The 24,479-nt window shown below is 40.1% G+C and overlaps 30 non-coding genes across 30 annotated transcripts; all 30 read right to left on the bottom strand.

The window, feature by feature from the left end:
- Positions 1–1,152: 1,152 nt before the first annotated feature.
- Positions 1,153–1,271, bottom strand: LOC141306502 (5S ribosomal RNA). The gene has a single exon (XR_012345460.1). It is a non-coding gene; the product is annotated as a 5S ribosomal RNA (ribosomal RNA).
- Positions 1,272–1,355: 84 nt separating this feature from the next.
- Positions 1,356–1,474, bottom strand: LOC141308225 (5S ribosomal RNA). Its single transcript, XR_012347148.1, has one exon. It is a non-coding gene; the product is annotated as a 5S ribosomal RNA (ribosomal RNA).
- Positions 1,475–1,558: 84 nt separating this feature from the next.
- On the bottom strand, positions 1,559–1,677 carry LOC141308265 (5S ribosomal RNA). Its single transcript, XR_012347188.1, has one exon. It is a non-coding gene; the product is annotated as a 5S ribosomal RNA (ribosomal RNA).
- Positions 1,678–4,758: 3,081 nt separating this feature from the next.
- LOC141306982 (5S ribosomal RNA) lies at positions 4,759–4,877 on the bottom strand. Its single transcript, XR_012345938.1, has one exon. It is a non-coding gene; the product is annotated as a 5S ribosomal RNA (ribosomal RNA).
- An 84-nt stretch (positions 4,878–4,961) lies between these two features.
- Positions 4,962–5,080, bottom strand: LOC141308187 (5S ribosomal RNA). Its single transcript, XR_012347109.1, has one exon. It is a non-coding gene; the product is annotated as a 5S ribosomal RNA (ribosomal RNA).
- An 84-nt stretch (positions 5,081–5,164) lies between these two features.
- Positions 5,165–5,283, bottom strand: LOC141307148 (5S ribosomal RNA). The gene has a single exon (XR_012346103.1). It is a non-coding gene; the product is annotated as a 5S ribosomal RNA (ribosomal RNA).
- A 1,527-nt stretch (positions 5,284–6,810) lies between these two features.
- LOC141306984 (5S ribosomal RNA) lies at positions 6,811–6,929 on the bottom strand. Its single transcript, XR_012345940.1, has one exon. It is a non-coding gene; the product is annotated as a 5S ribosomal RNA (ribosomal RNA).
- Positions 6,930–7,013: 84 nt separating this feature from the next.
- On the bottom strand, positions 7,014–7,132 carry LOC141308188 (5S ribosomal RNA). Its single transcript, XR_012347111.1, has one exon. It is a non-coding gene; the product is annotated as a 5S ribosomal RNA (ribosomal RNA).
- Positions 7,133–7,216: 84 nt separating this feature from the next.
- LOC141307150 (5S ribosomal RNA) lies at positions 7,217–7,335 on the bottom strand. Its single transcript, XR_012346105.1, has one exon. It is a non-coding gene; the product is annotated as a 5S ribosomal RNA (ribosomal RNA).
- A 748-nt stretch (positions 7,336–8,083) lies between these two features.
- On the bottom strand, positions 8,084–8,202 carry LOC141306985 (5S ribosomal RNA). The gene has a single exon (XR_012345941.1). It is a non-coding gene; the product is annotated as a 5S ribosomal RNA (ribosomal RNA).
- An 84-nt stretch (positions 8,203–8,286) lies between these two features.
- Positions 8,287–8,405, bottom strand: LOC141308189 (5S ribosomal RNA). Its single transcript, XR_012347112.1, has one exon. It is a non-coding gene; the product is annotated as a 5S ribosomal RNA (ribosomal RNA).
- Positions 8,406–8,489: 84 nt separating this feature from the next.
- Positions 8,490–8,608, bottom strand: LOC141307151 (5S ribosomal RNA). The gene has a single exon (XR_012346106.1). It is a non-coding gene; the product is annotated as a 5S ribosomal RNA (ribosomal RNA).
- Positions 8,609–10,219: 1,611 nt separating this feature from the next.
- Positions 10,220–10,338, bottom strand: LOC141306503 (5S ribosomal RNA). Its single transcript, XR_012345461.1, has one exon. It is a non-coding gene; the product is annotated as a 5S ribosomal RNA (ribosomal RNA).
- Positions 10,339–10,422: 84 nt separating this feature from the next.
- LOC141308227 (5S ribosomal RNA) lies at positions 10,423–10,541 on the bottom strand. Its single transcript, XR_012347149.1, has one exon. It is a non-coding gene; the product is annotated as a 5S ribosomal RNA (ribosomal RNA).
- Positions 10,542–10,625: 84 nt separating this feature from the next.
- Positions 10,626–10,744, bottom strand: LOC141308266 (5S ribosomal RNA). Its single transcript, XR_012347189.1, has one exon. It is a non-coding gene; the product is annotated as a 5S ribosomal RNA (ribosomal RNA).
- A 3,081-nt stretch (positions 10,745–13,825) lies between these two features.
- Positions 13,826–13,944, bottom strand: LOC141306987 (5S ribosomal RNA). Its single transcript, XR_012345942.1, has one exon. It is a non-coding gene; the product is annotated as a 5S ribosomal RNA (ribosomal RNA).
- Positions 13,945–14,028: 84 nt separating this feature from the next.
- On the bottom strand, positions 14,029–14,147 carry LOC141308190 (5S ribosomal RNA). Its single transcript, XR_012347113.1, has one exon. It is a non-coding gene; the product is annotated as a 5S ribosomal RNA (ribosomal RNA).
- Positions 14,148–14,231: 84 nt separating this feature from the next.
- LOC141307153 (5S ribosomal RNA) lies at positions 14,232–14,350 on the bottom strand. Its single transcript, XR_012346107.1, has one exon. It is a non-coding gene; the product is annotated as a 5S ribosomal RNA (ribosomal RNA).
- An 832-nt stretch (positions 14,351–15,182) lies between these two features.
- Positions 15,183–15,301, bottom strand: LOC141306504 (5S ribosomal RNA). Its single transcript, XR_012345462.1, has one exon. It is a non-coding gene; the product is annotated as a 5S ribosomal RNA (ribosomal RNA).
- Positions 15,302–15,385: 84 nt separating this feature from the next.
- On the bottom strand, positions 15,386–15,504 carry LOC141308228 (5S ribosomal RNA). The gene has a single exon (XR_012347150.1). It is a non-coding gene; the product is annotated as a 5S ribosomal RNA (ribosomal RNA).
- Positions 15,505–15,588: 84 nt separating this feature from the next.
- On the bottom strand, positions 15,589–15,707 carry LOC141308267 (5S ribosomal RNA). Its single transcript, XR_012347190.1, has one exon. It is a non-coding gene; the product is annotated as a 5S ribosomal RNA (ribosomal RNA).
- Positions 15,708–18,788: 3,081 nt separating this feature from the next.
- Positions 18,789–18,907, bottom strand: LOC141306988 (5S ribosomal RNA). Its single transcript, XR_012345943.1, has one exon. It is a non-coding gene; the product is annotated as a 5S ribosomal RNA (ribosomal RNA).
- An 84-nt stretch (positions 18,908–18,991) lies between these two features.
- LOC141308191 (5S ribosomal RNA) lies at positions 18,992–19,110 on the bottom strand. Its single transcript, XR_012347114.1, has one exon. It is a non-coding gene; the product is annotated as a 5S ribosomal RNA (ribosomal RNA).
- An 84-nt stretch (positions 19,111–19,194) lies between these two features.
- On the bottom strand, positions 19,195–19,313 carry LOC141307154 (5S ribosomal RNA). Its single transcript, XR_012346108.1, has one exon. It is a non-coding gene; the product is annotated as a 5S ribosomal RNA (ribosomal RNA).
- A 1,527-nt stretch (positions 19,314–20,840) lies between these two features.
- On the bottom strand, positions 20,841–20,959 carry LOC141306989 (5S ribosomal RNA). The gene has a single exon (XR_012345944.1). It is a non-coding gene; the product is annotated as a 5S ribosomal RNA (ribosomal RNA).
- Positions 20,960–21,043: 84 nt separating this feature from the next.
- On the bottom strand, positions 21,044–21,162 carry LOC141308192 (5S ribosomal RNA). Its single transcript, XR_012347115.1, has one exon. It is a non-coding gene; the product is annotated as a 5S ribosomal RNA (ribosomal RNA).
- Positions 21,163–21,246: 84 nt separating this feature from the next.
- Positions 21,247–21,365, bottom strand: LOC141307155 (5S ribosomal RNA). Its single transcript, XR_012346109.1, has one exon. It is a non-coding gene; the product is annotated as a 5S ribosomal RNA (ribosomal RNA).
- Positions 21,366–22,197: 832 nt separating this feature from the next.
- Positions 22,198–22,316, bottom strand: LOC141306505 (5S ribosomal RNA). Its single transcript, XR_012345464.1, has one exon. It is a non-coding gene; the product is annotated as a 5S ribosomal RNA (ribosomal RNA).
- An 84-nt stretch (positions 22,317–22,400) lies between these two features.
- Positions 22,401–22,519, bottom strand: LOC141308229 (5S ribosomal RNA). Its single transcript, XR_012347151.1, has one exon. It is a non-coding gene; the product is annotated as a 5S ribosomal RNA (ribosomal RNA).
- An 84-nt stretch (positions 22,520–22,603) lies between these two features.
- LOC141308268 (5S ribosomal RNA) lies at positions 22,604–22,722 on the bottom strand. The gene has a single exon (XR_012347191.1). It is a non-coding gene; the product is annotated as a 5S ribosomal RNA (ribosomal RNA).
- Between the last annotated feature and the right edge of the window lie 1,757 nt (positions 22,723–24,479).

A 24,479-nucleotide genomic window follows, 5' to 3' on the forward strand; every position in this document is an offset into this window, starting at 1 on the left:
ATTAGCAACTCCTAAATCCAACAGTTTGGTGACTGTCCGTTGTTTGTAATGCTGCTCTCTTATGCAGTTCTACTTCCTGCTTCCTGTCATGTGTCTAGTCACATGACAGGCCAACCATCCATTTATGAAAGACACATACACTTAAAATGTTAAGAGTAATAAAATGGCCTAAAAAACATGTAAAACACTTAAAACTCTATAATACATTTAAATGATTGTAATAAATAGAGCGGTAAAACACGTCTTTCTAAAAACCAGCATATTATATAAATAGTGAAGAAAAGGCAAAAGCTTACAGCACCTGAAATCTATTTGAACCAATCTTCTTTTATGTCTCTTTCTTTTAACCACTAGTCATCTCTCACAGTTAAATCTGACCCCATTTTAGTCTTGTAACTCGGCTGATTACAGCACCTGGTACTCCCTGGCGGTCTCCCATCCAAGTGTAACAATCGGCCTTATCAGCCGAGTTACAAGACTAAAATGGGATCAGATTTAACTGTGAGAGATGACTAGTGGTTAAAAGAATGAGACATAAAAGAAGATTGGTTTAAATATATTTGGTGTATTTACAAGGTTCACATAAAAGACTTTAAAACAACACGATAAAACTAGGTAAACTCTGTTAAAAGAATACAGTTCATTTGTCCAAACCCTAAAACAGTCCAAGAATCCCAGTGTGTTGATAAGTCCAACGTGAGTGTCCACCAGTGCATGTACAATCAACAGAAAGTTTAATCCAAAGTTTGCAGGTGGTGAATGGAAAGGTGAGCTCTAAGATTAGCAACTCCTAAATCCAACAGTTTGGTGACTGTCCGTTGTTTGTAATGCTGCTCTCTTATGCAGTTCTACTTCCTGCTTCCTGTCATGTGTCTAGTCACATGACAGGCCAACCATCCATTTATGAAAGACACATACACTTAAAATGTTAAGAGTAATAAAATGGCCTAAAAAACATGTAAAACACTTAAAACTCTATAATACATTTAAATGATTGTAATAAATAGAGCGCTAAAACACGTCTTTCTAAAAGCCAGCATATTATATAAATAGTGTATGGCCGTAAGCGAGGATTGCTCCAAAAAGTGGGCTATTTAAAGATCAGCCTCCGTAAAAGCCAGCATATTATATAAATAGTGAAGAAAAGGCAAAAGCTTACAGCACCTGGTATTCCCAGGAGGTCTCCCATCCAAGTACTAACCAGGCCCCACGCGGCTTAGCTTCCGAGATCAGACGAGATCGGGCGCTCTCAGCGCGGTATGGCCGTAAGCGAGGATTGCTCCAAAAAGTGGGCTATTTAAAGATCAGCCTCCGTAAAAGCCAGCATATTATATAAATAGTGAAGAAAAGGCAAAAGCTTACAGCACCTGGTATTCCCAGGCGGTCTCCCATCCAAGTACTAACCAGGCCCGACGCTGCTTAGCTTCCGAGATCAGACGAGATCGGGCACTCTCAGCGCGGTATGGCCGTAAGCGAGGGTTGCTCCAAAAAGTGGGCTATTTAAAGATCAGCCTCCGTAAAAGCCAGCATATTATATAAATAGTGAAGAAAAGGCAAAAGCTTACAGCACCTGGTATTCCCAGGCGGTCTCCCACCCAAGTACTAACCAGGCCCGACGCTGCTTAGCTTCCGAGATCAGACGAGATCGGGCGCTCTCAGCGCGGTATGGCCATAAGCAATGGCTGCTCCAAAAAGTGGGCTATTTAAAGATCAGCCTCCGTAAAAGCCAGCATATTATATAAATAGTGAAGAAAAGGCAAAAGCTTACAGCACCTGGTATTTCCTGGCGGTCTCCAATCCAAGTGTAACAATCGGCCTTATCAGCCGAGTTACAAGACTAAAATGGGGTCAGATTTAACTGTGAGAGATGACTAGTGGTTAAAAGAATGAGACAAAAGAAGATTGGTTCAAATAGATTTGGTGTATTTATAAGGTTCACATAAAAGACTTTAAAACAACACGATAAAACTAGGTAAACTCTGTTAAAAGAATACAGTTCATTTGTCCAAACCCTAAAACAGTCCAAGAATCCCAGTGTGTTGATAAGTCCAACGTGAGTGTCCACCAGTGCATGTACAATCAACAGAAAGTTTAATCCAAAGTTTGCAGGTGGTGAATGGAAAGGTGAGCTCTAAGATTAGCAACTCCTCAATCCAACAGTTTGGTGACTGTCCGTTGTTTGTAATGCTGCTCTCTTATGCAGTTCTACTTCCTGCTTCCTGTCATGTGTCTAGTCACATGACAGGCCAACCATCCATTTATGAAAGACACATACACTTAAAATGTTAAGAGTAATAAAATGGCCTAAAAAACATGTAAAACACTTAAAACTCTATAATACATTTAAATGATTGTAATAAATAGAGCGGTAAAACACGTCTTTCTAAAAACCAGCATATTATATAAATAGTGAAGAAAAGGCAAAAGCTTACAGCACCTGAAATCTATTTGAACCAATCTTCTTTTATGTCTCTTTCTTTTAACCACTAGTCATCTCTCACAGTTAAATCTGACCCCATTTTAGTCTTGTAACTCGGCTGATTACAGCACCTGGTACTCCCTGGCGGTCTCCCATCCAAGTGTAACAATCGGCCTTATCAGCTGAGTTACAAGACTAAAATGGGGTCAGATTTAACTGTGAGAGATGACTAGTGGTTAAAATAATGAGACAAAATAAGATTGTTTCAAATAGATTTGGTGTATTTACAAGGTTCACATAAAAGACTTTAAAACAACACGATAAAACTAGGTAAACTCTGTTAAAAGAATACAGTTCATTTGTCCAAACCCTAAAAAAGTCCAAGAATCCCAGTGTGTTGATAAGTCCAACGTGAGTGTCCACCAGTGCATGTACAATCAACAGAAAGTTTAATCCAAAGTTTGCAGGTGGTGAATGGAAAGGTGAGCTCTAAGATTAGCAACTCCTCAATCCAACAGTTTGGTGACTGTCCGTTGTTTGTAATGCTGCTCTCTTATGCAGTTCTACTTCCTGCTTCCTGTCATGTGTCTAGTCACATGACAGGCCAACCATCCATTTATGAAAGACACATACACTTAAAATGTTAAGAGTAATAAAATGGCCTAAAAAACATGTAAAACACTTAAAACACTATAATACATTTAAATGATTGTAATAAATAGAGCGGTAAAACACGTCTTTCTAAAAACCAGCATATTATATAAATAGTGAAGAAAAGGCAAAAGCTTACAGCACCTGAAATCTATTTGAACCAATCTTCTTTTATGTCTCTTTCTTTTAACCACTAGTCATCTCTCACAGTTAAATCTGACCCCATTTTAGGCTTGTAACTCGGCTGATTACAGCACCTGGTACTCCCTGGCGGTCTCCCATCCAAGTGTAACAATCGGCCTTATCAGCCGAGTTACAAGACTAAAATGGGGTCAGATTTAACTGTGAGAGATGACTAGTGGTTAAAAGAATGAGACAAAAGAAGATTGGTTCAAATAGATTTGGTGTATTTACAAGGTTCACATAAAAGACTTTAAAACAACACGATAAAACTAGGTAAACTCTGTTAAAAGAATACAGTTCATTTGTCCAAACCCTAAAACAGTCCAAGAATCCCAGTGTGTTGATAAGTCCAACGTGAGTGTCCACCAGTGCATGTACAATCAACAGAAAGTTTAATCCAAAGTTTGCAGGTGGTGAATGGAAAGGTGAGCTCTAAGATTAGCAACTCCTCAATCCAACAGTTTGGTGACTGTCCGTTGTTTGTAATGCTGCTCTCTTATGCAGTTCTACTTCCTGCTTCCTGTCATGTGTCTAGTCACATGACAGGCCAACCATCCATTTATGAAAGACACATACACTTAAAATGTTAAGAGTAATAAAATGGCCTAAAAAACATGTAAAACACTTAAAACTCTATAATACATTTAAATGATTGTAATAAATAGAGCGGTAAAACACGTCTTTCTAAAAACCAGCATATTATATAAATAGTGAAGAAAAGGCAAAAGCTTACAGCACCTGAAATCTATTTGAACCAATCTTCTTTTATGTCTCTTTCTTTTAACCACTAGTCATCTCTCACAGTTAAATCTGACCCCATTTTAGTCTTGTAACTCGGCTGATTACAGCACCTGGTACTCCCTGGCGGTCTCCCATCCAAGTGTAACAATCGGCCTTATCAGCCGAGTTACAAGACTAAAATGGGATCAGATTTAACTGTGAGAGATGACTAGTGGTTAAAAGAATGAGACATAAAAGAAGATTGGTTTAAATAGATTTGGTGTATTTACAAGGTTCACATAAAAGACTTTAAAACAACACGATAAAACTAGGTAAACTCTGTTAAAAGAATACAGTTCATTTGTCCATACCCTAAAACAGTCCAAGAATCCCAGTGTGTTGATAAGTCCAACGTGAGTGTCCACCAGTGCATGTACAATCAACAGAAAGTTTAATCCAAAGTTTGCAGGTGGTGAATGGAAAGGTGAGCTCTAAGATTAGCAACTCCTCAATCCAACAGTTTGGTGACTGTCCGTTGTTTGTAATGCTGCTCTCTTATGCAGTTCTACTTCCTGCTTCCTGTCATGTGTCTAGTCACATAACAGGCCAACCATCCATTTATGAAAGACACATACACTTAAAATGTTAAGAGTAATAAAATGGCCTAAAAAACATGTAAAACACTTAAAACTCTATAATACATTTAAATGATTGTAATAAATAGAGCGCTAAAACACGTCTTTCTAAAAGCCAGCATATTATATAAATAGTGAAGAAAAGGCAAAAGCTTACAGCACCTGGTATTCCCAGGCGGTCTCCCATCCAAGTACTAAACAGGCCCGACGCGGCTTAGCTTCCGAGATCAGACGAGATCGGGCGCTCTCAGCGCGGTATGGCCGTAAGCGAGGATTGCTCCAAAAAGTGGGCTATTTAAAGATCAGCCTCCGTAAAAGCCAGCATATTATATAAATAGTGAAGAAAAGGCAAAAGCTTACAGCACCTGGTATTCCCAGGCGGTCTCCCAACCAAGTACTAACCAGGCCCGACGCTGCTTAGCTTCCGAGATCAGACGAGATCGGGCGCTCTCAGCGCGGTATGGCCGTAAGCGAGGGTTGCTCCAAAAAGTGGGCTATTTAAAGATCAGCCTCCGTAAAAGCCAGCATATTATATAAATAGTGAAGAAAAGGCAAAAGCTTACAGCACCTGGTATTGCCAGGCGGTCTCCCACCCAAGTACTAACCAGGCCCGACGCTGCTTAGCTTCCGAGATCAGACGAGATCGGGCGCTCTCAGCGCGGTATGGCCGTAAGCGAGGGTTGCTCCAAAAAGTGGGCTATTTAAAGGTCAGCCTCCGTAAAAGCCAGCATATTATATAAATAGTGAAGAAAAGGCAAAAGCTTACAGCACCTGGTATTTCCTGGCGGTCTCCAATCCAAGTGTAACAATCGGCCTTATCAGCCGAGTTACAAGACTAAAATGGGGTCAGATTTAACTGTGAGAGATGACTAGTGGTTAAAAGAATGAGACAAAAGAAGATTGGTTCAAATAGATTTGGTGTATTTACAAGGTTCACATAAAAGACTTTAAAACAACACGATAAAACTAGGTAAACTCTGTTAAAAGAATACAGTTCATTTGTCCAAACCCTAAAACAGTCCAAGAATCCCAGTGTGTTGATAAGTCCAACGTGAGTGTCCACCAGTGCATGTACAATCAACAGAAAGTTTAATCCAAAGTTTGCAGGTGGTGAATGGAAAGGTGAGCTCTAAGATTAGCAACTCCTCAATCCAACAGTTTGGTGACTGTCCGTTGTTTGTAATGCTGCTCTCTTATGCAGTTCTACTTCCTGCTTCCTGTCATGTGTCTAGTCACATGACAGGCCAACCATCCATTTATGAAAGACACATACACTTAAAATGTTAAGAGTAATAAAATGGCCTAAAAAACATGTAAAACACTTAAAACTCTATAATACATTTAAATGATTGTAATAAATAGAGCGGTAAAACACGTCTTTCTAAAAACCAGCATATTATATAAATAGTGAAGAAAAGGCAAAAGCTTACAGCACCTGAAATCTATTTGAACCAATCTTCTTTTATGTCTCTTTCTTTTAACCACTAGTCATCTCTCACAGTTAAATCTGACCCCATTTTAGTCTTGTAACTCGGCTGATTACAGCACCTGGTACTCCCTGGCGGTCTCCCATCCAAGTGTAACAATCGGCCTTATCAGCCGAGTTACAAGACTAAAATGGGATCAGATTTAACTGTGAGAGATGACTAGTGGTTAAAAGAATGAGACATAAAAGAAGATTGGTTTAAATAGATTTGGTGTATTTACAAGGTTCACATAAAAGACTTTAAAACAACACGATAAAACTAGGTAAACTCTGTTAAAAGAATACAGTTCATTTGTCCATACCCTAAAACAGTCCAAGAATCCCAGTGTGTTGATAAGTCCAACGTGAGTGTCCACCAGTGCATGTACAATCAACAGAAAGTTTAATCCAAAGTTTGCAGGTGGTGAATGGAAAGGTGAGCTCTAAGATTAGCAACTCCTCAATCCAACAGTTTGGTGACTGTCCGTTGTTTGTAATGCTGCTCTCTTATGCAGTTCTACTTCCTGCTTCCTGTCATGTGTCTAGTCACATAACAGGCCAACCATCCATTTATGAAAGACACATACACTTAAAATGTTAAGAGTAATAAAATGGCCTAAAAAACATGTAAAACACTTAAAACTCTATAATACATTTAAATGATTGTAATAAATAGAGCGCTAAAACACGTCTTTCTAAAAGCCAGCATATTATATAAATAGTGAAGAAAAGGCAAAAGCTTACAGCACCTGGTATTCCCAGGCGGTCTCCCATCCAAGTACTAAACAGGCCCGACGCGGCTTAGCTTCCGAGATCAGACGAGATCGGGCGCTCTCAGCGCGGTATGGCCGTAAGCGAGGATTGCTCCAAAAAGTGGGCTATTTAAAGATCAGCCTCCGTAAAAGCCAGCATATTATATAAATAGTGAAGAAAAGGCAAAAGCTTACAGCACCTGGTATTCCCAGGCGGTCTCCCAACCAAGTACTAACCAGGCCCGACGCTGCTTAGCTTCCGAGATCAGACGAGATCGGGCGCTCTCAGCGCGGTATGGCCGTAAGCGAGGGTTGCTCCAAAAAGTGGGCTATTTAAAGATCAGCCTCCGTAAAAGCCAGCATATTATATAAATAGTGAAGAAAAGGCAAAAGCTTACAGCACCTGGTATTGCCAGGCGGTCTCCCACCCAAGTACTAACCAGGCCCGACGCTGCTTAGCTTCCGAGATCAGACGAGATCGGGCGCTCTCAGCGCGGTATGGCCGTAAGCGAGGGTTGCTCCAAAAAGTGGGCTATTTAAAGGTCAGCCTCCGTAAAAGCCAGCATATTATATAAATAGTGAAGAAAAGGCAAAAGCTTACAGCACCTGGTATTTCCTGGCGGTCTCCAATCCAAGTGTAACAATCGGCCTTATCAGCCGAGTTACAAGACTAAAATGGGGTCAGATTTAACTGTGAGAGATGACTAGTGGTTAAAAGAATGAGACAAAAGAAGATTGGTTCAAATAGATTTGGTGTATTTACAAGGTTCACATAAAAGACTTTAAAACAACACGATAAAACTAGGTAAACTCTGTTAAAAGAATACAGTTCATTTGTCCAAACCCTAAAACAGTCCAAGAATCCCAGTGTGTTGATAAGTCCAACGTGAGTGTCCACCAGTGCATGTACAATCAACAGAAAGTTTAATCCAAAGTTTGCAGGTGGTGAATGGAAAGGTGAGCTCTAAGATTAGCAACTCCTAAATCCAACAGTTTGGTGACTGTCCGTTGTTTGTAATGCTGCTCTCTTATGCAGTTCTACTTCCTGCTTCCTGTCATGTGTCTAGTCACATGACAGGCCAACCATCCATTTATGAAAGACACATACACTTAAAATGTTAAGAGTAATAAAATGGCCTAAAAAACATGTAAAACACTTAAAACTCTATAATACATTTAAATGATTGTAATAAATAGAGCGCTAAAACACGTCTTTCTAAAAGCCAGCATATTATATAAATAGTGAAGAAAAGGCAAAAGCTTACAGCACCTGGTATTCCCAGGCGGTCTCCCATCCAAGTACTAAACAGGCCCGACGCGGCTTAGCTTCCGAGATCAGACGAGATCGGGCGCTCTCAGCGCGGTATGGCCGTAAGCGAGGATTGCTCCAAAAAGTGGGCTATTTAAAGATCAGCCTCCGTAAAAGCCAGCATATTATATAAATAGTGAAGAAAAGGCAAAAGCTTACAGCACCTGGTATTCCCAGGCGGTCTCCCAACCAAGTACTAACCAGGCCCGACGCTGCTTAGCTTCCGAGATCAGACGAGATCGGGCGCTCTCAGCGCGGTATGGCCGTAAGCGAGGGTTGCTCCAAAAAGTGGGCTATTTAAAGATCAGCCTCCGTAAAAGCCAGCATATTATATAAATAGTGAAGAAAAGGCAAAAGCTTACAGCACCTGGTATTGCCAGGCGGTCTCCCACCCAAGTACTAACCAGGCCCGACGCTGCTTAGCTTCCGAGATCAGACGAGATCGGGCGCTCTCAGCGCGGTATGGCCGTAAGCGAGGGTTGCTCCAAAAAGTGGGCTATTTAAAGGTCAGCCTCCGTAAAAGCCAGCATATTATATAAATAGTGAAGAAAAGGCAAAAGCTTACAGCACCTGGTATTTCCTGGCGGTCTCCAATCCAAGTGTAACAATCGGCCTTATCAGCCGAGTTACAAGACTAAAATGGGGTCAGATTTAACTGTGAGAGATGACTAGTGGTTAAAAGAATGAGACAAAAGAAGATTGGTTCAAATAGATTTGGTGTATTTACAAGGTTCACATAAAAGACTTTAAAACAACACGATAAAACTAGGTAAACTCTGTTAAAAGAATACAGTTCATTTGTCCAAACCCTAAAACAGTCCAAGAATCCCAGTGTGTTGATAAGTCCAACGTGAGTGTCCACCAGTGCATGTACAATCAACAGAAAGTTTAATCCAAAGTTTGCAGGTGGTGAATGGAAAGGTGAGCTCTAAGATTAGCAACTCCTAAATCCAACAGTTTGGTGACTGTCCGTTGTTTGTAATGCTGCTCTCTTATGCAGTTCTACTTCCTGCTTCCTGTCATGTGTCTAGTCACATGACAGGCCAACCATCCATTTATGAAAGACACATACACTTAAAATGTTAAGAGTAATAAAATGGCCTAAAAAACATGTAAAACACTTAAAACTCTATAATACATTTAAATGATTGTAATAAATAGAGCGGTAAAACACGTCTTTCTAAAAACCAGCATATTATATAAATAGTGAAGAAAAGGCAAAAGCTTACAGCACCTGAAATCTATTTGAACCAATCTTCTTTTATGTCTCTTTCTTTTAACCACTAGTCATCTCTCACAGTTAAATCTGACCCCATTTTAGTCTTGTAACTCGGCTGATTACAGCACCTGGTACTCCCTGGCGGTCTCCCATCCAAGTGTAACAATCGGCCTTATCAGCCGAGTTACAAGACTAAAATGGGATCAGATTTAACTGTGAGAGATGACTAGTGGTTAAAAGAATGAGACATAAAAGAAGATTGGTTTAAATATATTTGGTGTATTTACAAGGTTCACATAAAAGACTTTAAAACAACACGATAAAACTAGGTAAACTCTGTTAAAAGAATACAGTTCATTTGTCCAAACCCTAAAACAGTCCAAGAATCCCAGTGTGTTGATAAGTCCAACGTGAGTGTCCACCAGTGCATGTACAATCAACAGAAAGTTTAATCCAAAGTTTGCAGGTGGTGAATGGAAAGGTGAGCTCTAAGATTAGCAACTCCTAAATCCAACAGTTTGGTGACTGTCCGTTGTTTGTAATGCTGCTCTCTTATGCAGTTCTACTTCCTGCTTCCTGTCATGTGTCTAGTCACATGACAGGCCAACCATCCATTTATGAAAGACACATACACTTAAAATGTTAAGAGTAATAAAATGGCCTAAAAAACATGTAAAACACTTAAAACTCTATAATACATTTAAATGATTGTAATAAATAGAGCGCTAAAACACGTCTTTCTAAAAGCCAGCATATTATATAAATAGTGTATGGCCGTAAGCGAGGATTGCTCCAAAAAGTGGGCTATTTAAAGATCAGCCTCCGTAAAAGCCAGCATATTATATAAATAGTGAAGAAAAGGCAAAAGCTTACAGCACCTGGTATTCCCAGGAGGTCTCCCATCCAAGTACTAACCAGGCCCCACGCGGCTTAGCTTCCGAGATCAGACGAGATCGGGCGCTCTCAGCGCGGTATGGCCGTAAGCGAGGATTGCTCCAAAAAGTGGGCTATTTAAAGATCAGCCTCCGTAAAAGCCAGCATATTATATAAATAGTGAAGAAAAGGCAAAAGCTTACAGCACCTGGTATTCCCAGGCGGTCTCCCATCCAAGTACTAACCAGGCCCGACGCTGCTTAGCTTCCGAGATCAGACGAGATCGGGCACTCTCAGCGCGGTATGGCCGTAAGCGAGGGTTGCTCCAAAAAGTGGGCTATTTAAAGATCAGCCTCCGTAAAAGCCAGCATATTATATAAATAGTGAAGAAAAGGCAAAAGCTTACAGCACCTGGTATTCCCAGGCGGTCTCCCACCCAAGTACTAACCAGGCCCGACGCTGCTTAGCTTCCGAGATCAGACGAGATCGGGCGCTCTCAGCGCGGTATGGCCATAAGCAATGGCTGCTCCAAAAAGTGGGCTATTTAAAGATCAGCCTCCGTAAAAGCCAGCATATTATATAAATAGTGAAGAAAAGGCAAAAGCTTACAGCACCTGGTATTTCCTGGCGGTCTCCAATCCAAGTGTAACAATCGGCCTTATCAGCCGAGTTACAAGACTAAAATGGGGTCAGATTTAACTGTGAGAGATGACTAGTGGTTAAAAGAATGAGACAAAAGAAGATTGGTTCAAATAGATTTGGTGTATTTATAAGGTTCACATAAAAGACTTTAAAACAACACGATAAAACTAGGTAAACTCTGTTAAAAGAATACAGTTCATTTGTCCAAACCCTAAAACAGTCCAAGAATCCCAGTGTGTTGATAAGTCCAACGTGAGTGTCCACCAGTGCATGTACAATCAACAGAAAGTTTAATCCAAAGTTTGCAGGTGGTGAATGGAAAGGTGAGCTCTAAGATTAGCAACTCCTCAATCCAACAGTTTGGTGACTGTCCGTTGTTTGTAATGCTGCTCTCTTATGCAGTTCTACTTCCTGCTTCCTGTCATGTGTCTAGTCACATGACAGGCCAACCATCCATTTATGAAAGACACATACACTTAAAATGTTAAGAGTAATAAAATGGCCTAAAAAACATGTAAAACACTTAAAACTCTATAATACATTTAAATGATTGTAATAAATAGAGCGGTAAAACACGTCTTTCTAAAAACCAGCATATTATATAAATAGTGAAGAAAAGGCAAAAGCTTACAGCACCTGAAATCTATTTGAACCAATCTTCTTTTATGTCTCTTTCTTTTAACCACTAGTCATCTCTCACAGTTAAATCTGACCCCATTTTAGTCTTGTAACTCGGCTGATTACAGCACCTGGTACTCCCTGGCGGTCTCCCATCCAAGTGTAACAATCGGCCTTATCAGCTGAGTTACAAGACTAAAATGGGGTCAGATTTAACTGTGAGAGATGACTAGTGGTTAAAATAATGAGACAAAATAAGATTGTTTCAAATAGATTTGGTGTATTTACAAGGTTCACATAAAAGACTTTAAAACAACACGATAAAACTAGGTAAACTCTGTTAAAAGAATACAGTTCATTTGTCCAAACCCTAAAAAAGTCCAAGAATCCCAGTGTGTTGATAAGTCCAACGTGAGTGTCCACCAGTGCATGTACAATCAACAGAAAGTTTAATCCAAAGTTTGCAGGTGGTGAATGGAAAGGTGAGCTCTAAGATTAGCAACTCCTCAATCCAACAGTTTGGTGACTGTCCGTTGTTTGTAATGCTGCTCTCTTATGCAGTTCTACTTCCTGCTTCCTGTCATGTGTCTAGTCACATGACAGGCCAACCATCCATTTATGAAAGACACATACACTTAAAATGTTAAGAGTAATAAAATGGCCTAAAAAACATGTAAAACACTTAAAACACTATAATACATTTAAATGATTGTAATAAATAGAGCGGTAAAACACGTCTTTCTAAAAACCAGCATATTATATAAATAGTGAAGAAAAGGCAAAAGCTTACAGCACCTGAAATCTATTTGAACCAATCTTCTTTTATGTCTCTTTCTTTTAACCACTAGTCATCTCTCACAGTTAAATCTGACCCCATTTTAGGCTTGTAACTCGGCTGATTACAGCACCTGGTACTCCCTGGCGGTCTCCCATCCAAGTGTAACAATCGGCCTTATCAGCCGAGTTACAAGACTAAAATGGGGTCAGATTTAACTGTGAGAGATGACTAGTGGTTAAAAGAATGAGACAAAAGAAGATTGGTTCAAATAGATTTGGTGTATTTACAAGGTTCACATAAAAGACTTTAAAACAACACGATAAAACTAGGTAAACTCTGTTAAAAGAATACAGTTCATTTGTCCAAACCCTAAAACAGTCCAAGAATCCCAGTGTGTTGATAAGTCCAACGTGAGTGTCCACCAGTGCATGTACAATCAACAGAAAGTTTAATCCAAAGTTTGCAGGTGGTGAATGGAAAGGTGAGCTCTAAGATTAGCAACTCCTCAATCCAACAGTTTGGTGACTGTCCGTTGTTTGTAATGCTGCTCTCTTATGCAGTTCTACTTCCTGCTTCCTGTCATGTGTCTAGTCACATGACAGGCCAACCATCCATTTATGAAAGACACATACACTTAAAATGTTAAGAGTAATAAAATGGCCTAAAAAACATGTAAAACACTTAAAACTCTATAATACATTTAAATGATTGTAATAAATAGAGCGGTAAAACACGTCTTTCTAAAAACCAGCATATTATATAAATAGTGAAGAAAAGGCAAAAGCTTACAGCACCTGAAATCTATTTGAACCAATCTTCTTTTATGTCTCTTTCTTTTAACCACTAGTCATCTCTCACAGTTAAATCTGACCCCATTTTAGTCTTGTAACTCGGCTGATTACAGCACCTGGTACTCCCTGGCGGTCTCCCATCCAAGTGTAACAATCGGCCTTATCAGCCGAGTTACAAGACTAAAATGGGATCAGATTTAACTGTGAGAGATGACTAGTGGTTAAAAGAATGAGACATAAAAGAAGATTGGTTTAAATAGATTTGGTGTATTTACAAGGTTCACATAAAAGACTTTAAAACAACACGATAAAACTAGGTAAACTCTGTTAAAAGAATACAGTTCATTTGTCCATACCCTAAAACAGTCCAAGAATCCCAGTGTGTTGATAAGTCCAACGTGAGTGTCCACCAGTGCATGTACAATCAACAGAAAGTTTAATCCAAAGTTTGCAGGTGGTGAATGGAAAGGTGAGCTCTAAGATTAGCAACTCCTCAATCCAACAGTTTGGTGACTGTCCGTTGTTTGTAATGCTGCTCTCTTATGCAGTTCTACTTCCTGCTTCCTGTCATGTGTCTAGTCACATAACAGGCCAACCATCCATTTATGAAAGACACATACACTTAAAATGTTAAGAGTAATAAAATGGCCTAAAAAACATGTAAAACACTTAAAACTCTATAATACATTTAAATGATTGTAATAAATAGAGCGCTAAAACACGTCTTTCTAAAAGCCAGCATATTATATAAATAGTGAAGAAAAGGCAAAAGCTTACAGCACCTGGTATTCCCAGGCGGTCTCCCATCCAAGTACTAAACAGGCCCGACGCGGCTTAGCTTCCGAGATCAGACGAGATCGGGCGCTCTCAGCGCGGTATGGCCGTAAGCGAGGATTGCTCCAAAAAGTGGGCTATTTAAAGATCAGCCTCCGTAAAAGCCAGCATATTATATAAATAGTGAAGAAAAGGCAAAAGCTTACAGCACCTGGTATTCCCAGGCGGTCTCCCAACCAAGTACTAACCAGGCCCGACGCTGCTTAGCTTCCGAGATCAGACGAGATCGGGCGCTCTCAGCGCGGTATGGCCGTAAGCGAGGGTTGCTCCAAAAAGTGGGCTATTTAAAGATCAGCCTCCGTAAAAGCCAGCATATTATATAAATAGTGAAGAAAAGGCAAAAGCTTACAGCACCTGGTATTGCCAGGCGGTCTCCCACCCAAGTACTAACCAGGCCCGACGCTGCTTAGCTTCCGAGATCAGACGAGATCGGGCGCTCTCAGCGCGGTATGGCCGTAAGCGAGGGTTGCTCCAAAAAGTGGGCTATTTAAAGGTCAGCCTCCGTAAAAGCCAGCATATTATATAAATAGTGAAGAAAAGGCAAAAGCTTACAGCACCTGGTATTTCCTGGCGGTCTCCAATCCAAGTGTAACAATCGGCCTTATCAGCCGAGTTACAAGACTAAAATGGGGTCAGATTTAACTGTGAGAGATGACTAGTGGTTAAAAGAATGAGACAAAAGAAGATTGGTTCAAATAGATTTGGTGTATTTACAAGGTTCACATAAAAGACTTTAAAACAACACGATAAAACTAGGTAAACTCTGTTAAAAGAATACAGTTCATTTGTCCAAACCCTAAAACAGTCCAAGAATCCCAGTGTGTTGATAAGTCCAACGTGAGTGTCCACCAGTGCATGTACAATCAACAGAAAGTTTAATCCAAAGTTTGCAGGTGGTGAATGGAAAGGTGAGCTCTAAGATTAGCAACTCCTAAATCCAACAGTTTGGTGACTGTCCGTTGTTTGTAATGCTGCTCTCTTATGCAGTTCTACTTCCTGCTTCCTGTCATGTGTCTAGTCACATGACAGGCCAACCATCCATTTATGAAAGACACATACACTTAAAATGTTAAGAGTAATAAAATGGCCTAAAAAACATGTAAAACACTTAAAACTCTATAATACATTTAAATGATTGTAATAAATAGAGCGCTAAAACACGTCTTTCTAAAAGCCAGCATATTATATAAATAGTGTATGGCCGTAAGCGAGGATTGCTCCAAAAAGTGGGCTATTTAAAGATCAGCCTCCGTAAAAGCCAGCATATTATATAAATAGTGAAGAAAAGGCAAAAGCTTACAGCACCTGGTATTCCCAGGAGGTCTCCCATCCAAGTACTAACCAGGCCCCACGCGGCTTAGCTTCCGAGATCAGACGAGATCGGGCGCTCTCAGCGCGGTATGGCCGTAAGCGAGGATTGCTCCAAAAAGTGGGCTATTTAAAGATCAGCCTCCGTAAAAGCCAGCATATTATATAAATAGTGAAGAAAAGGCAAAAGCTTACAGCACCTGGTATTCCCAGGCGGTCTCCCATCCAAGTACTAACCAGGCCCGACGCTGCTTAGCTTCCGAGATCAGACGAGATCGGGCACTCTCAGCGCGGTATGGCCGTAAGCGAGGGTTGCTCCAAAAAGTGGGCTATTTAAAGATCAGCCTCCGTAAAAGCCAGCATATTATATAAATAGTGAAGAAAAGGCAAAAGCTTACAGCACCTGGTATTCCCAGGCGGTCTCCCACCCAAGTACTAACCAGGCCCGACGCTGCTTAGCTTCCGAGATCAGACGAGATCGGGCGCTCTCAGCGCGGTATGGCCATAAGCAATGGCTGCTCCAAAAAGTGGGCTATTTAAAGATCAGCCTCCGTAAAAGCCAGCATATTATATAAATAGTGAAGAAAAGGCAAAAGCTTACAGCACCTGGTATTTCCTGGCGGTCTCCAATCCAAGTGTAACAATCGGCCTTATCAGCCGAGTTACAAGACTAAAATGGGGTCAGATTTAACTGTGAGAGATGACTAGTGGTTAAAAGAATGAGACAAAAGAAGATTGGTTCAAATAGATTTGGTGTATTTATAAGGTTCACATAAAAGACTTTAAAACAACACGATAAAACTAGGTAAACTCTGTTAAAAGAATACAGTTCATTTGTCCAAACCCTAAAACAGTCCAAGAATCCCAGTGTGTTGATAAGTCCAACGTGAGTGTCCACCAGTGCATGTACAATCAACAGAAAGTTTAATCCAAAGTTTGCAGGTGGTGAATGGAAAGGTGAGCTCTAAGATTAGCAACTCCTCAATCCAACAGTTTGGTGACTGTCCGTTGTTTGTAATGCTGCTCTCTTATGCAGTTCTACTTCCTGCTTCCTGTCATGTGTCTAGTCACATGACAGGCCAACCATCCATTTATGAAAGACACATACACTTAAAATGTTAAGAGTAATAAAATGGCCTAAAAAACATGTAAAACACTTAAAACTCTATAATACATTTAAATGATTGTAATAAATAGAGCGGTAAAACACGTCTTTCTAAAAACCAGCATATTATATAAATAGTGAAGAAAAGGCAAAAGCTTACAGCACCTGAAATCTATTTGAACCAATCTTCTTTTATGTCTCTTTCTTTTAACCACTAGTCATCTCTCACAGTTAAATCTGACCCCATTTTAGTCTTGTAACTCGGCTGATTACAGCACCTGGTACTCCCTGGCGGTCTCCCATCCAAGTGTAACAATCGGCCTTATCAGCTGAGTTACAAGACTAAAATGGGGTCAGATTTAACTGTGAGAGATGACTAGTGGTTAAAATAATGAGACAAAATAAGATTGTTTCAAATAGATTTGGTGTATTTACAAGGTTCACATAAAAGACTTTAAAACAACACGATAAAACTAGGTAAACTCTGTTAAAAGAATACAGTTCATTTGTCCAAACCCTAAAAAAGTCCAAGAATCCCAGTGTGTTGATAAGTCCAACGTGAGTGTCCACCAGTGCATGTACAATCAACAGAAAGTTTAATCCAAAGTTTGCAGGTGGTGAATGGAAAGGTGAGCTCTAAGATTAGCAACTCCTCAATCCAACAGTTTGGTGACTGTCCGTTGTTTGTAATGCTGCTCTCTTATGCAGTTCTACTTCCTGCTTCCTGTCATGTGTCTAGTCACATGACAGGCCAACCATCCATTTATGAAAGACACATACACTTAAAATGTTAAGAGTAATAAAATGGCCTAAAAAACATGTAAAACACTTAAAACACTATAATACATTTAAATGATTGTAATAAATAGAGCGGTAAAACACGTCTTTCTAAAAACCAGCATATTATATAAATAGTGAAGAAAAGGCAAAAGCTTACAGCACCTGAAATCTATTTGAACCAATCTTCTTTTATGTCTCTTTCTTTTAACCACTAGTCATCTCTCACAGTTAAATCTGACCCCATTTTAGGCTTGTAACTCGGCTGATTACAGCACCTGGTACTCCCTGGCGGTCTCCCATCCAAGTGTAACAATCGGCCTTATCAGCCGAGTTACAAGACTAAAATGGGGTCAGATTTAACTGTGAGAGATGACTAGTGGTTAAAAGAATGAGACAAAAGAAGATTGGTTCAAATAGATTTGGTGTATTTACAAGGTTCACATAAAAGACTTTAAAACAACACGATAAAACTAGGTAAACTCTGTTAAAAGAATACAGTTCATTTGTCCAAACCCTAAAACAGTCCAAGAATCCCAGTGTGTTGATAAGTCCAACGTGAGTGTCCACCAGTGCATGTACAATCAACAGAAAGTTTAATCCAAAGTTTGCAGGTGGTGAATGGAAAGGTGAGCTCTAAGATTAGCAACTCCTCAATCCAACAGTTTGGTGACTGTCCGTTGTTTGTAATGCTGCTCTCTTATGCAGTTCTACTTCCTGCTTCCTGTCATGTGTCTAGTCACATGACAGGCCAACCATCCATTTATGAAAGACACATACACTTAAAATGTTAAGAGTAATAAAATGGCCTAAAAAACATGTAAAACACTTAAAACTCTATAATACATTTAAATGATTGTAATAAATAGAGCGGTAAAACACGTCTTTCTAAAAACCAGCATATTATATAAATAGTGAAGAAAAGGCAAAAGCTTACAGCACCTGAAATCTATTTGAACCAATCTTCTTTTATGTCTCTTTCTTTTAACCACTAGTCATCTCTCACAGTTAAATCTGACCCCATTTTAGTCTTGTAACTCGGCTGATTACAGCACCTGGTACTCCCTGGCGGTCTCCCATCCAAGTGTAACAATCGGCCTTATCAGCCGAGTTACAAGACTAAAATGGGATCAGATTTAACTGTGAGAGATGACTAGTGGTTAAAAGAATGAGACATAAAAGAAGATTGGTTTAAATAGATTTGGTGTATTTACAAGGTTCACATAAAAGACTTTAAAACAACACGATAAAACTAGGTAAACTCTGTTAAAAGAATACAGTTCATTTGTCCATACCCTAAAACAGTCCAAGAATCCCAGTGTGTTGATAAGTCCAACGTGAGTGTCCACCAGTGCATGTACAATCAACAGAAAGTTTAATCCAAAGTTTGCAGGTGGTGAATGGAAAGGTGAGCTCTAAGATTAGCAACTCCTCAATCCAACAGTTTGGTGACTGTCCGTTGTTTGTAATGCTGCTCTCTTATGCAGTTCTACTTCCTGCTTCCTGTCATGTGTCTAGTCACATAACAGGCCAACCATCCATTTATGAAAGACACATACACTTAAAATGTTAAGAGTAATAAAATGGCCTAAAAAACATGTAAAACACTTAAAACTCTATAATACATTTAAATGATTGTAATAAATAGAGCGCTAAAACACGTCTTTCTAAAAGCCAGCATATTATATAAATAGTGAAGAAAAGGCAAAAGCTTACAGCACCTGGTATTCCCAGGCGGTCTCCCATCCAAGTACTAAACAGGCCCGACGCGGCTTAGCTTCCGAGATCAGACGAGATCGGGCGCTCTCAGCGCGGTATGGCCGTAAGCGAGGATTGCTCCAAAAAGTGGGCTATTTAAAGATCAGCCTCCGTAAAAGCCAGCATATTATATAAATAGTGAAGAAAAGGCAAAAGCTTACAGCACCTGGTATTCCCAGGCGGTCTCCCAACCAAGTACTAACCAGGCCCGACGCTGCTTAGCTTCCGAGATCAGACGAGATCGGGCGCTCTCAGCGCGGTATGGCCGTAAGCGAGGGTTGCTCCAAAAAGTGGGCTATTTAAAGATCAGCCTCCGTAAAAGCCAGCATATTATATAAATAGTGAAGAAAAGGCAAAAGCTTACAGCACCTGGTATTGCCAGGCGGTCTCCCACCCAAGTACTAACCAGGCCCGACGCTGCTTAGCTTCCGAGATCAGACGAGATCGGGCGCTCTCAGCGCGGTATGGCCGTAAGCGAGGGTTGCTCCAAAAAGTGGGCTATTTAAAGGTCAGCCTCCGTAAAAGCCAGCATATTATATAAATAGTGAAGAAAAGGCAAAAGCTTACAGCACCTGGTATTTCCTGGCGGTCTCCAATCCAAGTGTAACAATCGGCCTTATCAGCCGAGTTACAAGACTAAAATGGGGTCAGATTTAACTGTGAGAGATGACTAGTGGTTAAAAGAATGAGACAAAAGAAGATTGGTTCAAATAGATTTGGTGTATTTACAAGGTTCACATAAAAGACTTTAAAACAACACGATAAAACTAGGTAAACTCTGTTAAAAGAATACAGTTCATTTGTCCAAACCCTAAAACAGTCCAAGAATCCCAGTGTGTTGATAAGTCCAACGTGAGTGTCCACCAGTGCATGTACAATCAACAGAAAGTTTAATCCAAAGTTTGCAGGTGGTGAATGGAAAGGTGAGCTCTAAGATTAGCAACTCCTCAATCCAACAGTTTGGTGACTGTCCGTTGTTTGTAATGCTGCTCTCTTATGCAGTTCTACTTCCTGCTTCCTGTCATGTGTCTAGTCACATGACAGGCCAACCATCCATTTATGAAAGACACATACACTTAAAATGTTAAGAGTAATAAAATGGCCTAAAAAACATGTAAAACACTTAAAACTCTATAATACATTTAAATGATTGTAATAAATAGAGCGGTAAAACACGTCTTTCTAAAAACCAGCATATTATATAAATAGTGAAGAAAAGGCAAAAGCTTACAGCACCTGAAATCTATTTGAACCAATCTTCTTTTATGTCTCTTTCTTTTAACCACTAGTCATCTCTCACAGTTAAATCTGACCCCATTTTAGTCTTGTAACTCGGCTGATTACAGCACCTGGTACTCCCTGGCGGTCTCCCATCCAAGTGTAACAATCGGCCTTATCAGCCGAGTTACAAGACTAAAATGGGATCAGATTTAACTGTGAGAGATGACTAGTGGTTAAAAGAATGAGACATAAAAGAAGATTGGTTTAAATAGATTTGGTGTATTTACAAGGTTCACATAAAAGACTTTAAAACAACACGATAAAACTAGGTAAACTCTGTTAAAAGAATACAGTTCATTTGTCCATACCCTAAAACAGTCCAAGAATCCCAGTGTGTTGATAAGTCCAACGTGAGTGTCCACCAGTGCATGTACAATCAACAGAAAGTTTAATCCAAAGTTTGCAGGTGGTGAATGGAAAGGTGAGCTCTAAGATTAGCAACTCCTCAATCCAACAGTTTGGTGACTGTCCGTTGTTTGTAATGCTGCTCTCTTATGCAGTTCTACTTCCTGCTTCCTGTCATGTGTCTAGTCACATAACAGGCCAACCATCCATTTATGAAAGACACATACACTTAAAATGTTAAGAGTAATAAAATGGCCTAAAAAACATGTAAAACACTTAAAACTCTATAATACATTTAAATGATTGTAATAAATAGAGCGCTAAAACACGTCTTTCTAAAAGCCAGCATATTATATAAATAGTGAAGAAAAGGCAAAAGCTTACAGCACCTGGTATTCCCAGGCGGTCTCCCATCCAAGTACTAAACAGGCCCGACGCGGCTTAGCTTCCGAGATCAGACGAGATCGGGCGCTCTCAGCGCGGTATGGCCGTAAGCGAGGATTGCTCCAAAAAGTGGGCTATTTAAAGATCAGCCTCCGTAAAAGCCAGCATATTATATAAATAGTGAAGAAAAGGCAAAAGCTTACAGCACCTGGTATTCCCAGGCGGTCTCCCAACCAAGTACTAACCAGGCCCGACGCTGCTTAGCTTCCGAGATCAGACGAGATCGGGCGCTCTCAGCGCGGTATGGCCGTAAGCGAGGGTTGCTCCAAAAAGTGGGCTATTTAAAGATCAGCCTCCGTAAAAGCCAGCATATTATATAAATAGTGAAGAAAAGGCAAAAGCTTACAGCACCTGGTATTGCCAGGCGGTCTCCCACCCAAGTACTAACCAGGCCCGACGCTGCTTAGCTTCCGAGATCAGACGAGATCGGGCGCTCTCAGCGCGGTATGGCCGTAAGCGAGGGTTGCTCCAAAAAGTGGGCTATTTAAAGGTCAGCCTCCGTAAAAGCCAGCATATTATATAAATAGTGAAGAAAAGGCAAAAGCTTACAGCACCTGGTATTTCCTGGCGGTCTCCAATCCAAGTGTAACAATCGGCCTTATCAGCCGAGTTACAAGACTAAAATGGGGTCAGATTTAACTGTGAGAGATGACTAGTGGTTAAAAGAATGAGACAAAAGAAGATTGGTTCAAATAGATTTGGTGTATTTACAAGGTTCACATAAAAGACTTTAAAACAACACGATAAAACTAGGTAAACTCTGTTAAAAGAATACAGTTCATTTGTCCAAACCCTAAAACAGTCCAAGAATCCCAGTGTGTTGATAAGTCCAACGTGAGTGTCCACCAGTGCATGTACAATCAACAGAAAGTTTAATCCAAAGTTTGCAGGTGGTGAATGGAAAGGTGAGCTCTAAGATTAGCAACTCCTAAATCCAACAGTTTGGTGACTGTCCGTTGTTTGTAATGCTGCTCTCTTATGCAGTTCTACTTCCTGCTTCCTGTCATGTGTCTAGTCACATGACAGGCCAACCATCCATTTATGAAAGACACATACACTTAAAATGTTAAGAGTAATAAAATGGCCTAAAAAACATGTAAAACACTTAAAACTCTATAATACATTTAAATGATTGTAATAAATAGAGCGCTAAAACACGTCTTTCTAAAAGCCAGCATATTATATAAATAGTGTATGGCCGTAAGCGAGGATTGCTCCAAAAAGTGGGCTATTTAAAGATCAGCCTCCGTAAAAGCCAGCATATTATATAAATAGTGAAGAAAAGGCAAAAGCTTACAGCACCTGGTATTCCCAGGAGGTCTCCCATCCAAGTACTAACCAGGCCCCACGCGGCTTAGCTTCCGAGATCAGACGAGATCGGGCGCTCTCAGCGCGGTATGGCCGTAAGCGAGGATTGCTCCAAAAAGTGGGCTATTTAAAGATCAGCCTCCGTAAAAGCCAGCATATTATATAAATAGTGAAGAAAAGGCAAAAGCTTACAGCACCTGGTATTCCCAGGCGGTCTCCCATCCAAGTACTAACCAGGCCCGACGCTGCTTAGCTTCCGAGATCAGACGAGATCGGGCACTCTCAGCGCGGTATGGCCGTAAGCGAGGGTTGCTCCAAAAAGTGGGCTATTTAAAGATCAGCCTCCGTAAAAGCCAGCATATTATATAAATAGTGAAGAAAAGGCAAAAGCTTACAGCACCTGGTATTCCCAGGCGGTCTCCCACCCAAGTACTAACCAGGCCCGACGCTGCTTAGCTTCCGAGATCAGACGAGATCGGGCGCTCTCAGCGCGGTATGGCCATAAGCAATGGCTGCTCCAAAAAGTGGGCTATTTAAAGATCAGCCTCCGTAAAAGCCAGCATATTATATAAATAGTGAAGAAAAGGCAAAAGCTTACAGCACCTGGTATTTCCTGGCGGTCTCCAATCCAAGTGTAACAATCGGCCTTATCAGCCGAGTTACAAGACTAAAATGGGGTCAGATTTAACTGTGAGAGATGACTAGTGGTTAAAAGAATGAGACAAAAGAAGATTGGTTCAAATAGATTTGGTGTATTTATAAGGTTCACATAAAAGACTTTAAAACAACACGATAAAACTAGGTAAACTCTGTTAAAAGAATACAGTTCATTTGTCCAAACCCTAAAACAGTCCAAGAATCCCAGTGTGTTGATAAGTCCAACGTGAGTGTCCACCAGTGCATGTACAATCAACAGAAAGTTTAATCCAAAGTTTGCAGGTGGTGAATGGAAAGGTGAGCTCTAAGATTAGCAACTCCTCAATCCAACAGTTTGGTGACTGTCCGTTGTTTGTAATGCTGCTCTCTTATGCAGTTCTACTTCCTGCTTCCTGTCATGTGTCTAGTCACATGACAGGCCAACCATCCATTTATGAAAGACACATACACTTAAAATGTTAAGAGTAATAAAATGGCCTAAAAAACATGTAAAACACTTAAAACTCTATAATACATTTAAATGATTGTAATAAATAGAGCGGTAAAACACGTCTTTCTAAAAACCAGCATATTATATAAATAGTGAAGAAAAGGCAAAAGCTTACAGCACCTGAAATCTATTTGAACCAATCTTCTTTTATGTCTCTTTCTTTTAACCACTAGTCATCTCTCACAGTTAAATCTGACCCCATTTTAGTCTTGTAACTCGGCTGATTACAGCACCTGGTACTCCCTGGCGGTCTCCCATCCAAGTGTAACAATCGGCCTTATCAGCTGAGTTACAAGACTAAAATGGGGTCAGATTTAACTGTGAGAGATGACTAGTGGTTAAAATAATGAGACAAAATAAGATTGTTTCAAATAGATTTGGTGTATTTACAAGGTTCACATAAAAGACTTTAAAACAACACGATAAAACTAGGTAAACTCTGTTAAAAGAATACAGTTCATTTGTCCAAACCCTAAAAAAGTCCAAGAATCCCAGTGTGTTGATAAGTCCAACGTGAGTGTCCACCAGTGCATGTACAATCAACAGAAAGTTTAATCCAAAGTTTGCAGGTGGTGAATGGAAAGGTGAGCTCTAAGATTAGCAACTCCTCAATCCAACAGTTTGGTGACTGTCCGTTGTTTGTAATGCTGCTCTCTTATGCAGTTCTACTTCCTGCTTCCTGTCATGTGTCTAGTCACATGACAGGCCAACCATCCATTTATGAAAGACACATACACTTAAAATGTTAAGAGTAATAAAATGGCCTAAAAAACATGTAAAACACTTAAAACACTATAATACATTTAAATGATTGTAATAAATAGAGCGGTAAAACACGTCTTTCTAAAAACCAGCATATTATATAAATAGTGAAGAAAAGGCAAAAGCTTACAGCACCTGAAATCTATTTGAACCAATCTTCTTTTATGTCTCTTTCTTTTAACCACTAGTCATCTCTCACAGTTAAATCTGACCCCATTTTAGGCTTGTAACTCGGCTGATTACAGCACCTGGTACTCCCTGGCGGTCTCCCATCCAAGTGTAACAATCGGCCTTATCAGCCGAGTTACAAGACTAAAATGGGGTCAGATTTAACTGTGAGAGATGACTAGTGGTT

The sequence above is a fragment of the Garra rufa genome, unplaced genomic scaffold (assembly GCF_049309525.1).
Source record: "Garra rufa unplaced genomic scaffold, GarRuf1.0 hap1_unplaced_002, whole genome shotgun sequence".
Classification (NCBI taxonomy): Eukaryota; Metazoa; Chordata; class Actinopteri; order Cypriniformes; family Cyprinidae; genus Garra; species Garra rufa.